Raw genomic sequence first — 17,867 nt, forward strand, 5'->3', positions numbered from 1 at the left:
TCACCAAACAAAGGGACAGGCTCTGTGCTGGATGCCAGGGATAAAGAAGTGAAGAAAGAAGCCCTGTGGCTTGGTCCAGCAGGGCAGACAGACAGGCAGGCTCAGGTGGGTGCAGGTGTGCAGGACAGGAGTGTGCAACCCAGACTGGCAGGGGGCTTAGGAAAGGATTCCAGGCCTTTGCCCCGGTGCTCTGCACCCCATCTCTGCAGATAGATCATCAAATTTCTCAAGGCTTAGAAATAGCCCCCATGTGTTCCTAGATCTTAGGATTTTGGTGTGGATGTGCCCCCCATCTTACTGTATATTGGCTAATTGTGTCAATTGACTCTACCGACATGCATTCCACACCCACCTCTTTCCTGGTCCAGCAAATTCAACCTTTTGATTTCTTACTCGTCATGAGAAACACAGCATCTCTCTGCCTTAAAAGCACAGGTCCCAGGGGGAGGGTATAGCTCAGTGGTTAGAGCACATGCTTAGCATGCACAAGGTCCTGGGTTCAATCCCCAGTACCTCCATTAAACTAACTAAACCTAATTACCCTTCTTCCCCCCAAAAAAAGCACGGGTACTAGGGCTCATTCTTGAAGTGACCCAGGGCCTTTTGATCACTGAATCCCAATGCAGCCCTCTCTAACCCTTTAGAGATGGGCCAAGGGCTGAAGTTGATCACAGAGCACACTCAGCAGATCACTAGGACTAGAGAACCTGATCATTTGGGTCACTCTTGAAGACATATGTGTCACTTGTCTGGATGATTTATTAATGCTATTTTCCTATTATTACATATCATGATTCTATAATGCAGTTTTGCATTTGTGTGTGTACAGTATTTAAACTTCAAAACTCTTCAAAACTGGTTAGAGAATTAGATTTTCAAGACTCTTTTACCCTTCTTTAAAAAATTTTTTTTTCAAATCATTCTTTTTCCCTTCTAGTGTTATTGAGATGTAATTGGTATACACTGCATGCTTTTTAGGGGGAGGTGAGGGAGGTAATTAGGGCTTTTTTAATGGAGATACTAGGGGTTGAACCCAGGACCTCATGCTTGCTAGGCAAGCACTCAACCACTGAGCTATATCCTTCCCGCCTTTTTAAAAAATACACTTTTATTAAAATAATTGTGGGGGTAATTAGGTTTATTTAGTTATTTTTAATGGAAATACTGGGGATTGAACCCAAGACCTCGTACTTCTAAACATGTGCTCTACCACTGAGCTGTACCCTCCCTTCACTTTATCCTTCTTTCATCTCAGACAAGGCTACTAGCCAGTGATGAAAGGACCCCAGGAGGCCCTGAATCCACTGGCCAGTCTCATTTTCTGGCTTTCAACTCTCAATAGAGACATGTCCATTAGCCCCACTGGTACACAGTCTACCAGATGTCTTTACTAAAGGAGCAAGCAGATACCTCACACGGTGGGCCTAGGGATCAGGAAAGTTCTGTGGGCACACTGTTTCCACCACTGGACATAGTTATTCTTCTAATGCTTACTATTATTGTGCTTTATATTCAGGATCTAGTAGGCACTTCCATACACGTTGTTTGGTCTTGTGCTAAAGAGATAAGAGTAGTAAACCCGAGCAAGAACTTCTTGATCCCAGCGAGTCTGCAGATGGGTAACTTTCCTGCCTAGGATTTTGTGAGCACCGATATGGTAATTAAGTTGGGGGACTTTATTTTCCTTGGAGTATAAAAACCTGCACAAACTTTAAAGTGGGAGATAAGTAAGTCAATAAATCAAGTTGCCCGTATGTGTTGATTGTTCTTGAATATTTTTGGTCTCAGCAATAAAAAGGAGATTCAGTTGAAATCATACCCAAATAAAAGGTTAAAAATGAGATGCTGCAAAGTAAGTGCGTTTTCAGTGAAAACACTAGTTGAGTGCAGCCTCAGGGCAAAATGTGGTCACAAGAAACTATCTTCAAAATGAAGACAAACAAAAGGAATATTACAAGGAATATCTTAGCTGATTAAAAATATGTGCTAAGTGATCTATAGAATGGTCTTCTGACAGCATCCTTTACTGTCACATGTCATAGACTTGGCCATCAACATTGTCTTCATGGTGACTTGTAAACAGAGACTCATCATCTCTGCTAAAGGAACAGAGATGTCACCAGCAACATTAAGAACTGGTGATGATTAAATAGCTCGTAGGTTTAACAAAAACCCACAAGGGCAGACATGTGCCTCTCATTTCTATTTCTGGAGTATTCTTGTCTGAGGTAGGAAGTAAGATTTAAGGAGGACTCAGAGTTGAGGATGCATCTTAGAGGATGGTGAGCAAACGGTCTCAAACATGCATCACAGAGTAGGAAGAACACAGGGCAAGAGAACTGGAAAATGTCATTACTCTGCCCGAGATTGCAGCACTGCGGTATCCGCACTGCTGGCATTGCTCCCAAAACTGACGAGTCATTGGTGGTTCTCCTGGCTGATCAGGTCTGAGCAATTTCAGAGGAGTTCATGAATATTTGCTAGCTATAAAGAAATTCTTGACACCTCATTTATGTTCCTTAATAGGAAGATAGTGTAAGATTTTATATATATATAGTCAGTTTACAATGTTGTGTCAATTTCTGGTGTACAGCATAATGCTTCAGTCAAACACACATGTACATATATTCGTTTTCATATTTTTCACCATAAGTTACTACAAGATATTAAATACAGTTCCCTGTGCTATAGAATAGAAATTTGTTGCTTATTTTATATTTATCAGTATCTGCAAATCTTAAACTCCCAATTTATCCCTTCCCACCCCCTTCCCCCTGGTAACTATAAGTTTGTTTTCTGTGTCTGAGTCTGTTTCTGTTTTGTAAATAAGTTCATTTGTCTTTTTTTTTTAGATTCCACATAGAAATGATCTCATATGGTATTTTTCATACTTTTTCTGGCTTACATCACTTAGAATGACATTCTTCAGGGACATCCATGTTGCTGCAAATGGCGTTATGTTGTCATTTTTATGGATGAGTAGTATCCCATTATATAAATATACCACATCTTATTTATCCAGTCATCTGTCAACGGACATTTAGGCTGTTTCCATGTCTTGGCTATTGTAAATAGTGCTTTTATGAACATTGGGGTGCAGGTGTCATTCTGAAGTAGGGTTCCTTCTGGATATATGCCCAGGAGTGGGATTCCTGGGTCATACGGTAAGTCTATTCCTAGTCTTTTGAGGAATCTCCATACTGTTTTCCACAGTGGCTGCACCAAACTGCATTCCCACCAGCAGTGTAGGAGGGTTCCCCTTTCTCCACAGCCTCTCCAGCATTTGTCATTTGGATTTTTGAATGACGGCCATTCTGACTGGCGTGAGGTGATACCTCATTGTCGTTTTGATTTGCATTTCTTAGAGTATAAGATTCTGATAGATAATTTTCAAAAGTGTTGTGCTGACAATCTGACTTTGAACTTTTCTGCCTCTCTTGGATTTTACTCCAAAGTTACTGATGACCACCTTGCTGCCACTTTCAGAGGACCTTCTCACTCTCTCTTCCTGACTTCTTTGCAGCATTTAACACCGTTGACCCTGCCTCTTGCTCCAAGTGCGCTCCTCGGCTTCTCCACGTCCCACTGCCCTGGTGTCTGTCTGTCTGTCTGCAGGGTCTGCGTCCATCCGTGCCTTCCTCCTCCCACACTCAGTGCTTTACAGTCTGTGAGCTTCAGATTCCATGTGACCGCCTGCTCTTTTTACTCCTGACTCTCCCTGGTGACACTTCTGTAAACCACACATTCTTCTGCACTGACAACAGCCAAGTTTGTCCTCATCCCAGACTTCCCTCTTGGGCTTCAGATCCGGGGGTCCACTGGCTGCCGGGCCTCAGCGAGGCCCCTCAAACTCAACACTCACAACAAGGCAGCATCTCTCCCCATGCCGGCCACGGACCAGGCACCTGGACGCCTGCCTCCTCCTTGAGCTTCCTCCTGCTCTTTCACTCCACCCTCTCCAGCCAGTAAATGCCCCAAAGCCACTGTTGTTTCCATCTGCAGAGCCCTGGCATCCATCCCCGGCCACTCTTCTCCAGCGGACCGGGGACTGCACCAACAAGTGTCCCCTCTTCCCGTTCTGTCCTTCACCCTGCAGTCAGAGGCATCTTTCTATGGGATGGAGTGAAGCACCAACCTGATAGATTTACTTCTGTCCTTAAAAGCACCTTGCCTTCCTGCTTGCCAGAACGGCTCCTGCTCTGATCCAGTCTGACCTCTAGCCCTCCCATCTCTGTCCCCCACCAACACTCGTGCTTTCTAATGCCAGCTCCACCTTTGATCTTCGGTGACTGCAGCTGCCACTCCTAAACACACACCTTTCAGTAAGCTAGCTGGAACCCGCAGAGCAGCCCCTTGGGACCCCGTGCAGGGAGCCGTCTTTCTGGTTACTTTCATTTCTGTGCCTGGCACAGGGATACATTCTTTGAATGTATGAACTGACCTTTAAAGAGCCTGTCATTAGGCTGCTATGTGGCTGGGAGAGAGAGAGAGAGGAGGTAACTTCTACCTCCCACCATCTTCAGACTTCTTGGGATGGGGTTTGCGTGGGCAGCAAGTCCTCCAGAGGATGCAGGGGAGAGACCTACTCAGAGCACTGCCTCATAGCTGGGGGAGAGCATTAGCCATCCAGCTCTGGGTGGGTTACCCGTCACCAAAGAGGAAACAGGCACAGAGAGGTAAGGTGAGTGACCTGAGGTTGCATAGAGGCCATCGCGTTTCTTGGACCACCTCTCCTGAGCCGCTCTGGGCAGGGGGCTGAGTGGACGTAGCCAGCGGTGCCCGGGGAGAGTCAGGCTGCAACCCAAGATCCTTTGCGTTTTCACCTCAGGCCTTATTGATTCATTTGATTCTCTAGAAGGCAAGAGAAAACAAGAAGTGGCAAACAAAGGAGACGGCAGACTCACATGGAGCCACCAGGAGAAGAATGTGGTACCCCTACAGCTCTCGGTCACTTCTCTTCCACATAGCCAGTCATCCCCTTCGAGTTGCTGTGGTTATCTTCACAACAAGACAGGCTGTGGGGAATTCTGATTCCTTTCCTTTCCTCTTTTTTGATGGAGGGACTAGGGCTTGAACATAGGACCTCACGCATGCAAAGCATGTGCTCTACCACCGAGCTATACCCCCAACACACAGTGTTTTGTATCCTATAAGACAATATTGTAGATACTGACAGATGAGTAATCTTATAAACGTACTTATGGTATCAATAAATACAGTAAAACATTGTGAATGTATCTTCCTTATGGTATTTTTAAAATTTTTTGAGGTGGGGAGGGAGGTAGTTTATTCATTTATCTGCTTTTTTTAAGAGGAGGTACTGGTGATTGAACCCAGGACCTCATGCATGCTAAGTATGCACCCCACCACTTTGAGTTATACCCTCCCCCCTCCTTATGATATTCTTAATTACATTTTCTTTTCTCTAGTTCAATTGTTTGCAAGAATACAGCATATAATACACATAACATGCAAAATACGTGTTCATTGACTGTTGATGTTATCAGTAAGCCTTCTGGTCAACAGTAGGCTATTGGTAGTTACATTTTGGGGGGTCCATAAATTATATACAGATTTTTGACAGTGTGGGGGTGTCAGCACCCCTAACTCCTGCACTGCTCAAGGATCCACTGTATAGTTAGGAGTGAATGTGTAGAATGTTCAAGAGTTTATCAGTTTGCTTGTCAATCTTTTTCCTTTCTGGCTAATTTCATTTTTCTATTTAGACATTCATTTCTGTGAGTAGATGAAAAGACACTTAACACTGAATTAAATCATTAACAAGATATAGAACTTTTGTTAAAAATAATTGCAGGTTTCACTCCCAGAGATGAGTTTAAAACAAATTTCATGCACTCAGACAGAAAAATATTTTGAAAATAACCTGTGATAATCCTGGAGGAACTCAATAAAACTAAGCAGTTTTCTGTCTTTTAAGGCATATTTTGGAAATGTCTAAGAATAACTGTTGTTCACTGCTATGAAAGGTGATGTCATTTGTTTTTTTTAAAAAAAGTCTCAAAGTGCATTCAGATAATGTGATTCAGATGAGTTTGCAGAGTGGCCTTAACCATCTTACTGCCTGAGAATCTTTACTTCAAAAATTATTGGAAAACGTCAGATGCTTAGTAAAATATTAACAACTGAAAATAAGAATTCTGACTCCACTCTGTAAATGTAATCATTTTATTTTCCACACTGTCATCCTAGCAGTGGAATACATATTTTATGTTTTACTTTTTAATTTTGATTTATCCCTTAGGAAAAACTTTTATTATTGTAAGAGCTACTGGAAGACAAAAGGCATGTCCAAGTAGTCATATCAGGATGTGGGAGGGGACAGCCCAGTGGCAGAGCATGTGCTTAGCATGCCAAAGGTCCTGGGTTCAATCCCCAGTGCCGCCATTAAATAAATAAACTAATAAACAAACCTAATTACCTCCCCTCAATACAAACAAAAGTAGTTGTGTTAAGTAACCAAATAACCAACAAAGAATAAGAAAAATGCTAAAGCAAAGTTGCTGTTTTAGAGAAAAATAAGAGATGGTTCACACTTGCAATCAGCAATATACATATAAAATGCTGCTTCAAGTCAGCTGTCAGAGGTGGGCAAGTTCAGACAAAAACGTTCTAGTGAACTGACGTTCAGTTCACTATGTAAATAAACTCAGAAAAAGACACCTTTGCATGTGACTAATGGACTCACACTTGCAAACTCCTTTTCAGAACAGTTCATTGTATTGGTTGGTCTTTTGATTTTTAGAAATTAAGTGCTATCATGAGTCAAAGATCTCCAATTAAGGTATTAACTATTGAGTGCAGTTACTATGTTTTTACAGAATCCCAATGATTTTAAATGGAACTTAGAAGTGATTAGAAAAAACCCACTAAGCAGACTCAGGATATGGGGGAGAAAAAACATCCCATCAAGAGTCACGTGTAGCAAGCAGAAAGTTTCCAAAATCCACAAAAAAGAGAGGCGTGCAAGTAATAAAGTTCTGTTAAAAATAGGAACCAAGAAAGAATTCTGAAAAGCAAGGGAATTCTGCAAAGGACTGTACAACAGTAGTCATGTTTCAAGAGGAAGGTACCGCAGAGTAAATCTTAAGCTGCGGCTGAAGTGCTTAGCCAGCAGAATAAGCCTATTTTGTTTTCTTTCCTGCAGCTCACAAATCTTTTTAGAGGCTGTGAGGCACAAGCAGAAAGCTTCCGAAGGCCTCGGGAAATGACACAAACCCAGATGAGCATGGCTTTCAGGAAACTTAAACTGCTCCCCTAGATAAGATTTTACTGCACTTGCTGCAAGCCGGACTAATCTGGGGGTGAACTGCCCACATTAGGGTCTTTGATGGATAAATAGGTGACTTCTAAGCGAGCAATATCCCATAGGACTTTCTGCAATGATGGAAACATACTGTATCTTCTCTGCCCAACACACATGCCACCAGCTACAGGTGGCTGTTGAGCAATTTAACTGTTGGAAATACATTGATGAACTGAATTTTAAATTGTATTCGATTCTAATTAATTCAAATGTAAATGGCCTCGTGTAATCAGTGGCTATGGTATTGGGCAGTGCAGTACAGAGCCTTTCTGTCCCTTTAACTGAAGGCTTCTGGTATCATTTTACTACATATTCTTGGGTTTTCTGGGTTTAAATATTACCCACGGCTTCTAGGATCCCCAGGGATAGGGTGAGCATACAGTTACCCAAACTGGGATACTTTGAGAAAGACAAGGAGTGTTAGTAACACCCCTGATGAGACAAGACACAAAATTGGGGACGGTCCAGGACAGGTAGGAAGGTACATTTGCCCATCCATAGGGACAGCTGCTTGTAGGTTCTACTGGGACTTAACCAGGCTTTAGTTCGTTTCTTTTTGGGTTGCTGTTGCAGATAACGTGTGAGCATCTTCTGGAGTCCACATTTTCATCATACCATGATTTTCTTTGCCCCTACAGACATTTATCAAAATCTTTATAACTCATTTCTGCTTTTCCAGTGACTCCCACCCACAAAGTAGGGCAACACCTAACACGATGCTAAATGACCAATTACAAACAAATAAATAATCAGTCACACTGATATCTGAGCTCAGACCAAATATCTGAAGAGCTAAATTGGGCCAGAGATTTTAAGCTTTCTTCAGGCTTTTTGGTAAGAGGTGGAAAAGCCAAAAAGATCGGAGGTATCTCTTTGGGGTATGGTCACTCAGCATTTCCCTGACAGGTGCACATTCTCCCGAAGGGATTGAACTGGGCAGCCTGTGCCTGGAGCAGCTCATTTAGTCCAGATCCTGGATTGTTTGGGGCACTGGAGCCTGGAAATACAAGTTGCTTTGGACACTCTGAGTTTTCTGCTGTCAGTAGAGGACGCAGATTAAGATCAGCCTTTAAAATTATGTTAGCGGCCTAGGAGAACTCACGGCAGAGTAGCTTCCTGTGGTCAGAACTCAACCTGTCCTGAAATAACATAGGGGGATTTTTCTGTGACCTAAAATACAGAACATGAATTGAAGCATCGAGTCAGAAAAATAATTTTAAAAAACCAGTTGTATCTATGCCCCAGATGCCCTTAAAGCAACAAACTCACACAACGAGCCAGTTCTCATGTAACCCATCTGGCATGGCCTGGCTCGTCAAACCCCACCCACCTTCCAGAACACATTTTGTGTTGAATACAGTGAAATTTTATATTAGGAAAAGAATATTTCAAAATGTGATAGGCATGTGGATGACTAAGAAGAGAGAAAGTCATCATTCCAGGAGATTTAGCAATGGAGCAGTTCAGATAACCAGAGGAAGGTCTCAGAATCACTTTGTCAAAGGTTCTGACCAACCCAGTTGCCCGAACGACGGCTCTGAGTGGTGCGGTGAGGTCTTCCACGGAGACGTCATGCTGACACCCTTTCTCCTTATTCGCATCTTCAGGCCCAGCGCTGTGTCAGCTGCAGGAGGAAACAGCCCACTACATACCAGATCCAGCAGCAACTTAAAACACGTTGCTGTACTGGCCTCACGCAGGAGCTGGGGGATTCAGAGACGCGGCTTATAAATCATTACCTAGGAAGTCAGCCAACTGTTTTCCCCAGGATTATTCTTTCCCCTTTTTCTGCAGCCTCACCAGTTTTACATGATTTGACACGACCACTGCTCAGAGCTCTTTTCCATGGGGAGAGTGGGGCTGTGGACGCACTGTCTTCCCAGGAGTGGTGATGATTTGTGTTGCTCCGCCAATGTGAGCTCTTTTCCCAGTCTTTTGGAAACTAACAGCCAGAGTGTCAGTAACAGCTCTTTGGAGTTAGGAGCACAGGTTTCGGACACTTCATGAACTGGCCTGCATACGCAGAGCCTGAAAGCCCTGGCCCTGACACCATCAGCCCGGTGTCATGTAGGAGGTTCTAAGCATTCAGACCCAAGAACACAGACTCCCTATCGGCCAGTTCCTGGACCCGAGCAGCCCAGGAGAGAGCCCACTTAGGGTACCACCGCCACACTGAGAGCAGGTTCTCAGACTGGGGAAGAAAGTCAGTTCCCTTTGGGTTTAATTGCCAAGTTTGGAAAAGGAGGCAGGGTTCCAATAAACACCAAATGAATAGGGATTTATAAAATTCATAAGGAATAAACATCATTGCAGCTTTCTTTTCAGTAACAGCATATTGAAGGCAGGTTACAATTCCTGTAATGGGGAATTGGTTAAATAAACATGGGTAGGCTTATTTAATGGCGTATTGGGCGTCTGTTAAAAATGATGGGAATTGTTTAAAATGATGACTAATGATTGGGAAAATGTCACAATATATTATTAAGGAAACAATCTATGTCTGGGATCAAGAATTATTTTACTCTTTCTGCTTGGCTATATTTTCTTTCTTTTTGGAAGAGGAGGTAATTAGATTTATCTATTTATTTATTTTGTTTATTTATTTTTAATAAAAATAAATAATTAGGTTTATTTACTTATTTTATTTATTTAATGGAGGTACTGGGGATGGAACCCAGGGCCTTGGCGCTCTACCACTGGGCTATTGCTCCTCCTTGGCTATATTATCTAAAACTGCTGCAGTGAACATGTATTATCTTGGTGATGAAGTGATAAAAATGCACTCACAAAAGAAGAGCTATGTAGCCTCCAAACACTGTTTAAGCCTCTTTCAATTTTGACATATCTAAAGGTCTAATACTGTTTCCTGTCAACTCTGTCCTGCTCAGGGACCCTCTGCTAAGTCCTGAGACAAAGAGGCTTTGCCCCAGGCTGGTCCAGCTGGGCTAGAAGTCCTGCAAGGCTGCTGGGGCCCATCCATTAGAGCAGTGCTTACACGTGGAATAGAAATTGTGCACCATATAATTTAACCATTCACTGTCTGCCTACTCAGTTCTCTGGGTGCTGGGAGAGGAGGGGGTGGCGGGGGAGAGATGGAAATGGGTCTTTACAGCTCTTTTTCATGGTCCCCTGGCCCTCTGGCTCCCAAGCCTCCCAAGGGGGTTCTCCAGAGCCACCACCTCACAATAATGACAATACTCCCAACCACTCCCTGAAACTCATGCCAGACACTTAGGAGAAGGTTCTGTATATATGAGTTTTCTTTTTTATTTTTCTTGCATTTTCCTGACCCTTTGGGATTTTTTTTTTTAGTTGAAGTACAGTTTACAATGTTGTGTCAATTTCTGGAGCACAGTATTACAGTTCGTCAGGAGGGCAGGCGGCAGTTGGTCGAGCGGGCGGCAGCTCTGCGGGTCTCCCCCGGGGCGCCGGCCCTGCTCCCACCCGCCAGCGGCGGCGGATGCAGCGGCGGCGGCGCCGTCCCTCCGGGAGGCGCGCCGTGGACCGAGCGGCGGCCGCGGAGCTTCGTGCCCGGCAAGGGTGCGGCGGGCGCGGGCCCCGAGGCGGTCCGCGGGCAGGTGCTCGACGTGGGCCGCGCTCCAGCAACCTGCGACCCCGGCGAGGGCTCCCAACGCGTGGTGTAGTGAGTGTCCGCCCCCGTCCGGCCTCGGCGTATGCAGCTGCGGCGTCGGGCCCGGCCCCGCGACACCAACCCCGGGCCCGACTCCGGCCCCGACCCCAGGCAGGCTGCCCAGCCTACCGCGCGCCGCGGGACTCGGGGGGGTGGGGAGGGGGGAGCCGGGCCGCTCGGGCTGGGGCGCTGCTCGCGGCGCTTCCCGGGCGGCCCTCGCTGGGCGCGGGGAGTTGGGTGTGCGGGGTGGAGGATGGGACCCCGGCACCCAGGGACCCCACCCCCAGAACGGGAACTAAGCTCCCCAGCCCCGGGTACCGGCCTCCAGACCTAACCCTTGAATCTCACTATTACTTTCTAAAATTTGAGTAGAGGGCAGTTTACATATGTGTCCCCGCCCCAAGTGCGCAGCCCCGCCCACAGGCCACGAGAGCCAATCCGCGCGCACGCTACCCGGCCCCGCCCCGGCGTCCTCTGCCGCGCCCCTTCCTCCGCCCACCCAATCGTCAGTTCGTCAGTTGGGCTGGCGGCGGTCGGTCGAGCAGGCGGCGGCTCTGCGGGTCTCCCCCGGGGCGCCGGCCCTGCTCCCACCCGCCAGCGGCGGCGGCTCCAGCGGCGGCGGCGCCGTCCCTCCGGGAGGCGCGCGTGGGCCGAACGGCGGCCACGGGGCTTCGTGCCCGGCAAGGCGGAGGCGGGCGCGGGCCCCGAGGCGGTCCGCGGGCAGGTGCTCGGCGTGGGCCGCGCTCAGCAACCTGCGACCTCGGCGAGGGCTCCCACCGCGTGGTGTGGTGAGTGTCCGCCCCCGCCCGCCCTCGGGGGATGCAGCTGCGGCGTCGGGCCCGGCCCCGCGACACCAACCCCGGGCCCGACCCCGGCCCCGACCCCAGGCGGGCTGCCCAGCCTTCCGCGCGCCGCGGGTCTCGTAGGGGTGGGGAGGGGGGAGTCGGGCCGCTCGTGCTGGGGCGCTGCTCGCGGCGCTTCCCGGGCGGCCCTCGCTGAGCGCGGGAGGTGGGGAGGGGCGCGGTGTTGGGGTGGAGGCCGGGATCCCGGCACTCAGGGATTCCCCCCCCCCCCAGAACGGAAACAAGGCTCCCCATCCCCGGGTGCTGGCCTCGCGGCCTAAGCCTTGAGGTCCCAGTATTATTTTCTAAATACTGGGTTGACAGCAGTTTGTACAGGTGTCCCCCGCCCTGAGCGCGCTGCCCGGGCCCGCCCCGGCGCTCTCCTTTGGTGTGCCTCTTCCTCCGCCCACCCAATCGTCAGTTCGTCCGGTGGGCAGGCGGCGGTCGTTCGAGCGGGCGGCGTCTCTGCGGGTCTCCCCCGGGGCGCCGGTCCTGCTCCCACCCGCCAGCGGCGGCGGCTGCAGCGGCGGCGGCGCGGTCCCTCCGGGAGGCGCGCGTGGGCCGAGCGGCGGCCGCGGGGCTTCGTGCCCGGCAAGGGTGCGGCGGGCGCGGGCCCCGAGGCGGTCCGCGGGCAGGTGCTCGACGTGGGTCGCGCTCCAGCAACCTGCGACCCCGGCGAGGGCTCCCACCGCGTGGTGTGGTGAGTGTCCGCCCCCGCCCGGCCTCGGCGGACGCAGCTGCGGCGTCGGGCCCGGTCCCACGACACCAACCCCGTGCCCGACCCCGGCCCAGACCCCAGCGTGCTGCCCAGCCCCCAGCGTGCTGCCCAGCCTTCCGCGCGCCGTGGAGGGTCTCGTAGGGGTGGGGAGGGGGGAGTCGGGCCGCTCGTGCTGGGGCGCTGCTCGCGGCGCTTCCCGGGCGGCCCTCGCTGAGCGCGGGAGGTGGTGAGGGGCGCGGTGTTGGGGTGGAGGCCGGGACCCCGGCACTCAGGGATCCCCCCCCCCCGAACGGAAACAAGGCTCCCCAGCCCCTGGTGCTGGCCTCGTGTCCTGACCCTTGACGTAAGACTGTGTAGCCGCGAAGTTCTTCTGATGCTCGGGGCGGTGGCCATGGTCTGGTAGGCGGTTCGCAGTGGTATGTGTGCACAGCCCCGAAATCATTGTCTGATTTGCCCCCCTCGCATGCGTTTTCTGTGGTCCTCTTTGGTTCAGCACCTTTCATGGTGCCAGTGCTGAATTGCTCATCACGTCCTTGGGCCCTTAGGAGAAATTAAAGCTTAAGTGTGTACTGAAAAAATTTCTTAGTTTCATGACACGTCAGGTGAAAAGTTTTTTTTTAATGTAAGAAGTTTTCCTAGCCTGAAGATGATTTAGATCTGGTAACTATCACGGCTGTCGATTTACGTGACATGTCTCTATCAGATGAAATGTCCAGTCCTCTTAGTGTAATTTTTTTCCCGTTCTTAAGTAAGATCCAAGTACAAATAATGGAATTGGAATTCTGGGTCCAGATAGCTTTTAATCTTCAGGTTGATGACATTTAATATGTTTAATCTGTATTGTGCTTTATTAGTATTTAGTAAATGTTGGTTAACAGTGCTGGGTTAAAGGATTTCTTGATTGAGAGATTAATGACACTTAAATAACTGATATATTTACTTATTTACTTATTGTTTAAATTTTTTCTAATTGGGATGTAGTCAGTTACAATGTGTCAATTTCTAGTATGCATCATAGGTTCAGTCATACGTATATATATGTATACATGTATTTGGTTTCATTTTAGTTTCATTAAAGGGCCTGGGTGGGTGTGGGGAGACGTTCCATGCAGGGCTTTGGCAGGAAGGCAAGAACCAGAAGTTCCTTCCACATTACAGGGTGGCAGCACAACTGGTTGTGGCTCTTTAGGCAATTTATTTTATTTTATTCATTTTTTTTATTGAAGTACAGTGAGTTTACAGTGTGTCAATTTCTGGTGTAAAGCACAAGGCTTCACTCATACACGGATATATATATATTCGCATTCGTATTCTTTTTCACCATGAGCTACTACAAGATATCAAATATAGCTCCCTGTGCTATGAATTATTAACTTGTTTAAATATTTTACACATGCCAGTCAGTATTTTCAAATCTCGGACTCCCAATTTATCCCTTCTCACCGCCTTCCCCCCCTGGTAGCCGTAAGTTTATTTACTGTGTCTGTGAGTCTGTTTTTGGCTTGTAATTAAGTTCCTTTGTCCTTTTTTTTCCTTAAGATTCCACATATGAGGGGTACCATATGGTATTTTTCTTTCTCTTTCTGGCTTACTTCACTTAGAATGACATTCTCCAGGGCCATCCATGTTGCTGCAAATGGCATTATTTTATTCTTTTTTATGGCTCAGTAGTATTCCATTGTATAAATATACCACAATTTCTTTATCAAGTCATCTGTCGATGGGAATGTAGGTTGTTTCCATATTTTGGCTGTTGTAAATAGTGCTGCTGTGAACATTGGGGTGCAGGTGTCTTTTTGAGTCAGAATTCTCTCTGGATATATGTCAGGATTGGGATTGCTGGACTGTATGTTAACTCTGTTTTTAGTCTTTTGAGTAATCTCCATAGTGTTTTCGGTAATGGCTGTAGCAAACTGCATTCCCACCAGCAGCGTAGGAGGGTTCCCTTTTCTCCACAGCCTCTCCAGCATTTATTGTTTGTGGAGTTTTCAATGATGGCCTTCTGACTGGTGTGAGTTGATACCTCATTGTAGTTTTGATTTGCATTTCTGTGATAATTAGTGATATTGAGCTTTTTTTCATGTGCGTATTGGCCATTTGTATCTCTTCATCGGAGAGCTGCTTGTTTAGTTCTTCTGCCCATTTTTGGATTGGGTTGTTTGTTTTTTTCTTATTAAGTTGTAGGAGCTGTTTATATATTCTAGAAATTGAGCCCTTGTCAGTCTCATTTTTTTTCAGATATTTTCTTCCATTCTCTAGGTTGTCGTTTTGCTTATGGTTTCCTTTGCTGTGCAAAAGCTTGTAAGTTTAGTTAGGTCCCATTTGGATGTTTTTTGCTTTTATTTCTGTTCCTTGGGTTGCCTGCCCTAGGAGGACGTTGCTAAGATTTATGTAAGATAATATTTTGCCTATGTTTTCTTCTTAGAGGTTTATAGTGTCTTGTCTTATGTTTAAGGCTTTAGGCAATTTATAAATTGTTTTTCAGATTCATAGCACAAAGGTGTTGTTTGATGTTCCCTTTATTTCATTTCTTTGTCCGTCCACCTAGTTTAGTGTCCCTCATCCCACTGTGTTTCCTTCCTGGCTTTTGACTGACTTCAACAGAAAATAGACTGAAAAATTGAGAAGTTAAGACTTGTCTGATAAACACTTACTTATTTATGGCTATGTGAAACCGAGTGTTTGAAATTCAGATCGTCTCAGCAGATCTGAGCTGTCCCCTTCTGTCTGTGCAGCGTTCGTAAGGAAGCAGTCCTTGTGCTCCAACCAGTATCCAGCAGGACCAGCCTCGCTCATGAGCCTTTCTGCAGGGAAGCCCCAGGCAATGAAACAATGGTCACCCAGCCCACATGTTCAAGAACAGAAATCACTCCTTTTTGTTTCTCAATATATTATATTGCTGCTAAGTATTTGTTTTTTCACCTTTTAAATGATTGTAATAAAATACTTGAACATGTAGTACCTTTGCATAGTTCAAAGTGAAGTTGTGTGAAGTGGAATAGGCAGTGCTGAGTCCTCCTCCCATCTCCTTTCCCCTGCCATCCCAGTCCTCTCTCCCACAGGAAACCATTGTAGTCTGTTGCACTTAAATCTTTTTTGAACATTATGCAACTAAATGCTAATGCAATCTGTCTTCATGTTTGGAAATGCTTTTAGGTATTTTCTGGTTAAATCTAATATACTTACAGTATATTGTTGATGTTTTTGTGTTTTGTGTGTATCTGAGTGTGATGGGTGTATATTCATGGATAGTTTGTGAGTGTGTGCATAAGGATTTTGTGTGCGTTGAAGCATTCATGGATCCTCTTTGTGTTACTTCTGGAGTGTAATGGTTGAAGAACCTGGTAGAATTGCTGAAATGTTTTCAGTGTCTGTGGGATAGTCTTCTGTATATTTAGTAATCTGAGTTGTTTGTGACTGTGTGTTTAGGTTCATGGGGCTTATGGGGTGTGTATTCTGAGAGATGAGTTGTTCATTGTGTGTATTTGCAAACATGCTGTGTGGGTTGTGTGTTCAGGAATTTTAAAATAACATGTGTTTTAGGCCTGTGGGATTGTGTGTGGGTATTTTGGGGGGTGGCTCATGATTCGGCTGCACACTGGGTGGAAATAGATCCAGTTTCAACACCCCAAAATTCACTTCATGCCCCTTCTAAGTCACTAACTCCTTTTCCCCAAAGTAATCACTGCCCCAAACGTCTACCAAAATAGGTAAGTTTTACCTTAAAAAAAACTTTATATACATAAAAATGTAGAGCATTATTTTGTGTCTGGCTTTCTTCCCCTCATTCTTATGTTTGTCTATGTACGCATATCACTGCCTGTAGCAATCATTGTTTTCATTGCTCTATGGTGCTCCACTGCACGGCTTTTATTAAAGTTGGTTCATTTGACTGTCAGCATCTGGGTTGTTTATAGGATTAGGTTGTCATGCATCTTAATAATCCTCTTATTTTTTGGTCACTTAGTGGTGTTCCATTGTATGGAGACATCATGATTTGTTTGTCCATTTACCTGTTGATGGACTTCTGAGTTCTTGCCAGTGTGCGGCTGTTATAAATAAAGCTGCTGTAAATATTGAAGTGCATGTGTTTGTCGGACATGTCTTCATTTCTCTTGGCCAAGTACCTGGGAGTAGAATTGGTGGGACTCATGACAGGTATCTGTTGGACTTTTTAAGAACCTTCCAAACTGTTCTCCAGACTGCTTGTACCATTTTAACTTCCTGGCAGCAGCATATGCAACTTCTAGTTGCTTTACATCTTCATTTGCACTTGGTGTGGATGGCTTCTGAATTTTAGCCATTCTAGTGGCTGTATGGTGGTATCTTATTATGATTTTAATTTTCATTTCCCTAATGAAGATTTTGAGCCTTTTTTTTTCATGTAGCTTCTTTAGTAAGATTCTCTGTTTTTTACTGGATTGTTTGTGTTATTGAGTTGTGTTCTTTATATAGATTAGTTACAAGTCTTTAGTTGAATATGTATGATGTGCAGGTATTTTTATTTCTTCCTTAATTTTTCATTTTTAAAAAAAGGTTGCTGCTGTCACATGAAAGTACAAGTTATGTTTATGCAGACTTTTTCTAGCAATTTGTATAGCGTCTGAATTCACTTGTTAATTCAAATAGTGTTTCTCTAAGTTCTTTTTGCTATTTTAATTTACCATGTGTCATCTGTGAAGTATGACAATCAAATTTTTTCTAGCCTTTATATCTTTTAAAAATGTATTTTATTGCACTGGGTAAAAACCTCTGGAATGATTTTGAATAGAAGCAATGGTATTTGGCATCATTTGCTCATATTTTCAATATTTCACCTTTAAGTATGGTATTTTACAAATTTTTGTAGACTATTCTGTATCATACTAAGGAAGATTCAGTAAACCTTTCACCAAAGTCACAATTATTCAATGTTGCCAGATAATAGATTCTTGCCTCAGGCAGGAAAGAATTCCAGAGTGAGGTACAGTAAAGTGAAAGCAAGTTTATTTAGAGAAATACACACTCCATAGACACAGTGGGGCCCATCTCAGAATCAAAAGTGACTTAGGAGACACACACTCCATAGGCAGAATGTGGACCGTCTCAGAAGGCCAGAGGGAGGGAGACTGAGAGGTGTGGGCTGTTTACAGTGAAAGACACGCAGTCCACAGGCAGGCGAGGCTGTCTCAGAGGCGAGAGAGCGAGCAACCATGAGGTGTGGGGCTGTTAGTCTTTACGGGCTCAGTAATTCCATATGCTAGTGAGCAGGAGGGTGAGCCCAGCTGCTCTGGGGAAGGGACAGGGATTTCCAGGAATCAGCCCCCCCCCCCCCTTCTAGCCTTTTACGGTCGACCTCGGAAACATGGGCCT

General features: G+C 45.9%; 1 protein-coding gene and 1 pseudogene across 1 annotated transcript in view; both read left to right on the plus strand.

Moving 5' to 3' along the window:
* The window catches only part of KHDRBS2 (KH RNA binding domain containing, signal transduction associated 2), a 644,953-nt gene extending 639,726 nt beyond the window's left edge, over positions 1-5,227 (plus strand). The window contains exon 20 of the mRNA XM_074348987.1: positions 4,856-5,227. The gene's annotated coding sequence lies outside the window, so the exon portion shown is untranslated. The remainder of the gene's footprint in view (positions 1-4,855) is intronic.
* Positions 5,228-11,326: 6,099 nt separating this feature from the next.
* Positions 11,327-17,867, plus strand: part of LOC105083898 (ryanodine receptor 2-like) — a 48,813-nt pseudogene continuing 42,272 nt past the window's right edge.

The sequence above is a fragment of the Camelus bactrianus genome, chromosome 20 (assembly GCF_048773025.1).
Source record: "Camelus bactrianus isolate YW-2024 breed Bactrian camel chromosome 20, ASM4877302v1, whole genome shotgun sequence".
Classification (NCBI taxonomy): Eukaryota; Metazoa; Chordata; class Mammalia; order Artiodactyla; family Camelidae; genus Camelus; species Camelus bactrianus.